The 8,453-nt window shown below is 38.0% G+C and overlaps 1 pseudogene; it reads right to left on the bottom strand.

Moving 5' to 3' along the window:
• Positions 1–245: 245 nt before the first annotated feature.
• LOC105610621 (glycine cleavage system H protein, mitochondrial-like) lies at positions 246–823 on the bottom strand (annotated as a pseudogene).
• Positions 824–8,453: the final 7,630 nt, after the last annotated feature.

Raw genomic sequence — 8,453 nt, forward strand, 5'->3', positions numbered from 1 at the left:
TGAATTACATAATTTTTGTAATTAGTTTTACCAGAGATAATTTCAGGAATTCTGAATATTATAACTGGAGCCTAGCCTAAAAATCACAGGATGCTGTGGAAAAGATGCACCATGTTTATCTGAAGTCATTAGAAAGTTAAGTGGTATTTTCTTCAGGAAACATTGTTATAAGTAGTTTCTTTTGCTAAAAGTTGCTTTTTAAATATCTATCCACCACTAATTTAAGACAACTATGCTAGATTAAGTTGTTTCAAAGTAGTTTATTTAGGGGTTCCATTTTCACTCCTCAATAGATTTTATGTATTTCTCATATGCTTCTTCACTCATTAGTTCTAGTTCTGAAGGGTTACTGAATGTCATCTTGATCAGCCAACCATCTTCATAACACGACTTGTTGACAAGTCCTGGGTTTTCTGCTAGAGCTTTATTAATTTCAGTTACTTCTCCTGATAGAGGAGAATAGAGTTCACTAGCAGCTTTCACACTTTCCAAAGCACCAAACTCCTCTTGTTTGTTCAACTTTGTCCCAACTTCAGGCAGACTACAGTAAACAACATCTCCCAAAGCTTCCTGTGCAAAATTGCTGATTCCCACTGTTCCAACACCATTTTCTGTTGTTACCCATTCGTGTTTTTCTGTGAATTTCCGCACCGACAGCAGAGCAGGGCCGGTGCGCAGCGCCCAGACGGCACCCGCTCGCAGTCCCTAGGGCCGCAGCGAGCAGGGCGCGCTGGGTGCCGAGATGGCGCTCAGGCTGCCGACCGCGGCCGGCAGGCTCCGCACCGCCCGCAGCGCCATGTTCGCACGGGTGCAGAGGGTCTCCCTTGGGAATGGTCTCGATCCCTGTCTCCTGTACAATGTCATGAACCTCCGTTAATAGTTCATCAGGCACTCTATCAGATCTAGTCCCTTAAGTCTATTTCTCACTTCCACTGTATAATCATAAGGGATTTGATTTAGGTCATACCTGAATGGTCTAGTTGTTTTCCTCACTTTCTTCAATTTAAGTCCGAATTTGGCAATAAGGAGTTCATGATCTGAGCCACAGTCAGCTCTTGGTCTTGTTTTTGCTGACTGTATAGAGCTTCTCCATCACTGGCTGCAAAGAATATAATCAATCTGATTTCGGTGTTGACAATCTGGTGATGTCCATGTGTAGAGTCTTCTCTTGTGTTGTTGGAAGAGGGTGTTTGCTATGACCAGTGTGTTCTCTTGGCAAAACTCTATTAGCCTTTGCCCTGCTTCATTCAGTACTCCAAGGCCAAATTTGCCTGTTACTCCAGGTATTTCTTGACTTCCTACTTTTGCATTCCAGTCCCCTATAATGAAAAGGACATCTTTTTTGAGTGTTAGTTCTAAAAGGTCTTGTAGGTCTTCATAGAATCCTTCAACTTCAGTTTCTTCAGGGTTACTGATTGGGGCATAGACTTGGATTACCATGATATTGAATGGTTTGCCTTGGAGAGGAACAGAGATCATTCTGTCATTTTTGAGATTACATCCAAGCATTGCATTTTGGATTCTGACCAGTCCCATCACTTCATGTCAAATAGAAGGGGAAACAATGGAAACAGTGAGAGAATTTTCTTTAGGAGGGAGGGGGCTCCAAAATCATTGCAGAGGGTGACTGCAGTCATGAAATTAAAAGACGCTTGCTCCTTGGAAGAAAAGCTATGACCAACCTAGATAGCATATTCAAAAGCCAGAGACATTACTTTGCCGACAATGGTCTGTCTAATCAAAGCTATGGTTTTTCCAGTAGTCATGTATGGATGTGAGAGTTGGACTATAAAGAAAGTTGAGCACCGAAGAATTGATGCTTTTGAACTGTGGTGTTGGAGAAGACTCTTGAGAGTCCCTTGGACTGCAAGGAGACCCAAGCAGCCCATCCTAAAGATCAGTCTTGGGTGTTCATTGGAAGGACTGATGCTGAAGCTGAAACTCCAAAACTTTGGCCACCTGACGCAAAGAACTGACTCATTGGAAAAGACCACGATGCTGGGCATGATTGAAAGCAGGAGGAGAAGGGAATGACAGAGGATGAGATGGTTGGAATGCATCACCGACTTGATGGACATGAGTTTGAGGCAGCTCTGGGAGCTGGTGATGGACAGGGAGGCCTGGATGCTGCAGTCCATGAAGTCGCAAAGAGTCAGGCATGACTCAGTGACTGAAGTGAACTGAACCACAGAGAAAAGTATCAATTTGTTACTGAGTGAAATAAAAAGATACAAATAGAGATATTGTGTTTATGGGTTGGAAAAATTAGTACTGAAAAGATATCAATCCTTTCCAATGTGTGTCTGTATGTGTTTGTGTGAATTTGAAAATGAAAAAGCTAATCCTAAAATTTGTATAGAAATCCAAAGGGCCAAGGTCAGCAAATAAAATCTGACAAAGAATATAAAAGTAGTTGAACTTACCCACACATATGGCTAAGGTACTACTGCAATACAGCAGAGAATGAGAATCTTTTTAATTAATAATCATAGATCAATTGTATGTATGTGTGTGTGTATATATATATATATATATATATATATATATATATATAAATAAATGACAATTACCCTATTTCCTACCAAACACAAAGATCAATTATAGACAGACTGATTGTGGGTGTAAAATTTTAAAAGGTTAAACAATACAGCTTGTAGAGGATAACAAGAAGAGATGTCAGTAAAATATGGTCCAAAGGAAAAATTCATCCTGCCACCTATTTTTGTAAATAAAGTTTTATTGGAATACAGTCACATCCTCTTATTTATATATTGCCTCTGACTGCTTTTGTTCTATGATAACAGAACTGAGTGGTTATGACAGAAAGTGTAGGGCTTGCAAAGCAAAAATTTTACTATTTCGTTCTTTATAGAAAAAGTGTCAGTCCTTGACAGAGAAGAATATTGTCATGTCCTTGTAGGAGGTAATGACTTCTTAATTGAATGCAAAAATACAAATCATAAATAAAAAGATTGTTAAATTATACTTTATTATCATCACAAATCTCTTTTAATTATGACATTATTAAGACAGAGTGGTAGAAAGTTTTTGTACTTTGTTTCTAACTGTGGTTCAGTGTATTATTTAGTCATTGTTATTTTATCCCTGCTTTCTTTTGCCTCCTTAATCCTCCTGTCTTTCCCTCTGCCTCTTTAAGCCTCCACTCCTAATCCTCCCTTCCTTAATCTCTAGGGAGAGTCTACTTTCCTGACCTAGAGACTTTGGGCTTGGTTTTGTGACTTGTTTTGGCCAGTGGTATGTAAATGGAACTGACATTTTCCATGACTGAACAGATGCTTTTAGAGGCATTGTTAGTATCTGTTTGCTCCATCTCCTGCTCTAACTTTGAACCATGAGAACAGGATATCTCAGACAGTGAGTCCATCTACAGCTTGTTTTCTAGAATAAGAACACTTGTGAGGCCAAACCCAGCCAGGAAAAGCTGAGTCCTACTTAACCTAGCAGAGTCCCAAAGAGTTGAAACAGATCTGCAACCAATATGTAAAGTAAATATAAAATATATATTTGTTATTCTAAGACAATAAGATTCTGAGGTTGTTTATTAAATGATATAATCTCATGAAAGCAGACTAACAAATACAGAAAGGATACAGATCTAGAAAAAATATTGTGCAAATCAGTGAGAAAAATAAAAACAACACAATTAGAAATGTGTAAGGAAGATATCCAAAACAGCCAATAAGCATATAACAAGTTGCTCAAAATACAACTTAAGTGGAAATTAAAATTAAAAATATATGTCACTACATGTCCACAAGAATGGCTAAAATGAACGAAAAAAAGCTTTGATAAAATTAAGTGTTGACAGGGATGTATAACAACTCTAACATATGATAGTGGTTGTGGTTTAAATTGGAATAAACATTTCAAAAACAATTTGGTAGTATCTACATGAATATATGCATAATTCTATTACCCAACTGTCAACTCTTGGAAATATACCCAATAGAAACAAATATAAATGTGTTAAAAAAGGCATTTGTAAGAATTACTGAAAGAAGTATTATTTGTCAGTTCAATTCAGTTCAGTTGCTCAGTCATGTCCGACTCTTTGCGACCCCATGAATCGCAGCATGCCAGGCCTCCCTGTTCAACATCAACTCCTGGAGTTTACCCAGACTCATGTCCATTGAGTCAGTGATGCCATCCAGGCATCTCATCCTCTGTCATCCCCTTCTCCTCCTGCCCCCAATCCCTCCCAGCATCAGAGTCTTTTCCAATGAGTCAACTCTTCGCATGAGGTGGCCAAAGTATTGCAGTTTTAGCTTCAGCATCAGTCCTTCCAATGAACATCCAGGACTGATCTTTAGGATGGGCTGCTTGGATCTCCTTGCAGTCCAAGGGACTCTCAAGAGTCTTCTCCAAAACCACAGTTCAAAAGCATCAATTCTTCGGTGCTTGCCGGGAAAAATATAAATAACCTCAGATATGCAGATGACACCACCCTGATGGCAGAAAGTGAAGAGGAACTAAAGAGCCTCTTGCTGAAAGTGAAAGAGGAGAGTGAAAAAGTTGGCTTAAAGCTCAACAGTCAGAAAACGAAGATCATGGCATCTGGTCCCATCACTTCATGGGAAATAGATGGGGAAACAGTGGAAACAGTGTTAGACTTTATTTTTTTGGGCTCCAAAATCACTGCAGATGGTGACTGCAGCCATGAAATTAAAAGATGCTTACTCCTTGGAAGAAAAGTTATGACCAACCTAGATAGCATATTCAAAAGCAGAGACATTACTTTGCCAACAAAGGTCCATCTAGTCAAGGCTATAGTTTTTCCAGTATTATTTGTAATATCCCCAATACGGGAACAATGCAAATATTAATCAACAGCAGACTAGATATATAAATTGTGATATATTTCTTAAAAAAATACTATAAAGCAATGAAAAAGAAGAAACCACTGTAAAGCATATTAACATGCATGGATCTCACAGGTGTAGTTTTGAGCAAGAGGACCCAGATGCAAAACAGTATATACCATATTTTATGTTTTATAAATTGCAACAATAGGCAAGCTGATTTTGGAGAAAGAAAGATTACTGGTTACCTTTAGGTAAGCACTGACAAGATTTGTGCATTTTAATATATGTTATATTTTGAAAAACTATCTACAAAAAAGGAAGAGTGGGTCTATTAACTAACTGGGAGTATTGGGGAGGTGAGTGTGCACACTAGTGCTCACACTGACACACATACCCACATGTATTGCTCAAAGGAATTCAAACAAAACAAACATATTTTGAGGGATAAAATCAGTTTACATGCTTTCTGCCTAAGCAATTTTTTTTTTCAGTTTGTACCAACTAAAATTTGAAGATTATTTTTTTCTTCATGTAAAAGTTATATTAGGCATAAAACTAAGATAATACATAAATAATTTATAATGCCTTCTATTTTACTTTTAAATCTTACAGTCTAAGAAAAATACGCAATAGTAATAGGTCCCTGGTGATACTAACAACTGAATGTGAACAACTACTTTAGAACAGTATTTCTGTTAAATGTAGAGTTAGAATGTGGGATCCACAGGGACAAGTATTTCATTATGTCTGTACACTAGTCTATGCTACATTTCAAGAAATTTGCCTTGTTTGTGGTAATACTCAATAGATATTGAATTAACATAAAATTAGATACTTTCTTTGTTCAACACAAATAATTTAAATACTATAGTTCCACTGTATCTGCGCATCCCCATGCTCAAGCTTCTAGTTTAGGATGGCAACCTAAGAGGATCCTGAATTCACCTCCTTCTAAGAACCATTGAAGCTCCAGCTACATACAAAACAACCTCATCTGAAAAAAGAAAATGAAAAACTGGCATGAGGCAAAGGAGAGAAAGCCCATATGGAAGTAGGTAGGAGAGGTTGGGACAGAATCTCACCAGAAACCCCATCCTGGGCATGGTGACCCATAGTAGGGATGGAATTCAAAACCTGGAGCTTCTCACTGACTAGCAAAGTGTTTGAACCCCACAAAGGCACTCCCAATTTTTGAGCCCTGTACCTGGAGGTGAACCCCAAAACATATAGCTTTGAAAACCTCATGTCCATGAGACTTCAGTTCAGTCGCTCAGTCGTGTCTGACTCTTTGCAACCCCATGAATTGCAGCACGCCAGGCCTCCCTGTCTATCACCAATTCCCGGAGTTCACTCAGACTCATGTCCATCGAGTCTGTGATGCCATCAGAAGGCTATAAGGATTTTTTAAAAAAGGCTCTTAAAGTGCTCATGATATTTGGACTAGTTTGTTATCTGTATTTGAGTCTGTTTCTCTTTCATTATATTCCCGTTTGTTGTATTTTTTAGATTCCACATATAAGTATTTGTCTTTCTGTCTGACTTATTTAGCATAATACTCTCTAGGTTCATCCATGTTCGCTTAGTCATGTCCGACTCTTGCGACCCCATGGACTACACAGTCCATGGAATTCTCTAGGTCAGAATATTGGAGTGGGTAGCCTTTTCCTTCTCCAGGGGATCCTCCCAACACAGGGATCAAACCCAGGTTTCCCGCATTGCATCCTGATTCTTAACCAGCTGAGCTATCAGGGAAGCCCCCTTGTTGCTGCAAATGGCAAATTCCATTCTATTTTATTGTTGAGTAGTATTCCATTGTATATGTATATACACATCTTCTTTATCCATTCATCTGTTGATGGACTTAAGTTGCTATCATATCTTGGCAATTGTGCATAATGTTGCTATGAGCATTGGGGTGCATGCAGTTTTTCAAATTAGTGCTTTTGTCCCTTTTCAGATATATACCCAGGAGTAGGATTGCTGGGACATAGGGTAGCTCTATTTTTAGTGTTTTGAGAAGCCTCCATACTATTTTCCATAGTGGCTGCACCAATTTACAATCTCCTCAACAAAGTACAAAAGTTTCCTTTTCTTTCCATCTTGGCCAACATTTGTTATTTTTGTTCTTTTTGATGATAGCCATTCTTAAAAGTGTGAGGTGATAGCTCACTGTGGTTTTGATTTGCATTTTCCTGATGATTAGCTATGCTGAAAATTTTTTTGTGTGCCTGTTGGTTATCTATATACCTTCTTTGGAGAAATGCCTATTCAGGTCTCTGACATATTTTTTAACTGGATTGTTTGATTCTGATGGGTCATAGCATTTGCAAATATTTTCTCCAATTCAGTTGGTTGTCTTTTCATTTTTATCAATCATTTCCTTTGCTATGAAAAGCTTTCATGTTTAACTAGTTCCCATTTATTTATTTTTGCTTTTATTTCCTTTGCTTTAAGAGACTGATCCAAAAAATTTATTGAGATGATTTATGTCCAAAAATGTTCTGCCTACATTTTCTTCTAGGACTTTTATAGTATCCGGTCTTATATTTAGGTTTTAAATCCATTTTGAACTTGTTTTTGTAGACAGAGAATGTTCTAATTTCATTCTTTTACATGTAGCTGTCCAGTTATCTCATTTTTTGAAACTTTCATTCAAAGAAAAAGTTGACCTGAAGATGGGCCTCAAATAACTAGTAAAATCTGGACAGTCATAGAAAAGGGACAGGAATACTTATTTTATTAAACAAAGTCATACAGTCTATGGGAAAAGTACAAAATAGTAGAAACTACTGAGATTAGCTTGCTGGTATCAGAAGGCATATGTCAGGATTAGAGGAGATCTGGAACAAGCAAAATGATGCCATCTGTGAGTGGTCTAGCCTTTAAGAGCCTTTCTAGCAGACTGTGTCCATCAATTGTCTTGTTATAAGTTAGACTGTGATTCAGCAGGCTTGCTTTGGGCCTGAGATACTACATTTCTGACAAGCTCCCAAGTGATGCTAATACTGCTGGTCTATAGATGCACTTAGAAGAAAGAGCAAAGTTCCAGAATACTTAACAAGGAGATTTCAAGTTTGATATGTTGGGAAAGAGTTATGTAGGACTGGAAAGGGAAGAAAATAGGTAGATTATGTTACTAGTGAAAACAATAATAATCACTTACTGAATTTTTACATAAGTTATCTCTTGGTTAGTTACAGAAACAACCACCAAGGAGCCAGGAATGTCAGTGTGAAAAACAGGGATGAAGAGGGACACAGGAACTTTATTAAGACAAAGAATGTCAGAGAGGACTAAGAGAATAATGAAGACACAATTCACAATGGCATGCTTCAGAGTTTGCTTTGGAATCCCATAGCAATATTAACATGTCAAGGACATGGGGTTTCCTTGAAGGCCTGGAATTACTTTGAAGCACTCAAACAGACCTCCATGTGAGCTTGCAACATCCTCTTTTATATTCACAAAAATCCAAGTCATAAGTTGACTTCAAAAAAAAAAACAACTGTTGAAATTAAGCTCTTCTCTTTTGGTTCTTCACCAGTGTTATTCACCCCCCCCCTGCACCTCACCATCACCAGTAATTTTCCTTTCAATTCTTGTGTGTGTGTGTACTCAGTTGCGTCCAAC

The sequence above is a fragment of the Ovis aries genome, chromosome 7, assembly GCF_016772045.2.
Source record: "Ovis aries strain OAR_USU_Benz2616 breed Rambouillet chromosome 7, ARS-UI_Ramb_v3.0, whole genome shotgun sequence".
Taxonomy (NCBI): Eukaryota; Metazoa; Chordata; class Mammalia; order Artiodactyla; family Bovidae; genus Ovis; species Ovis aries.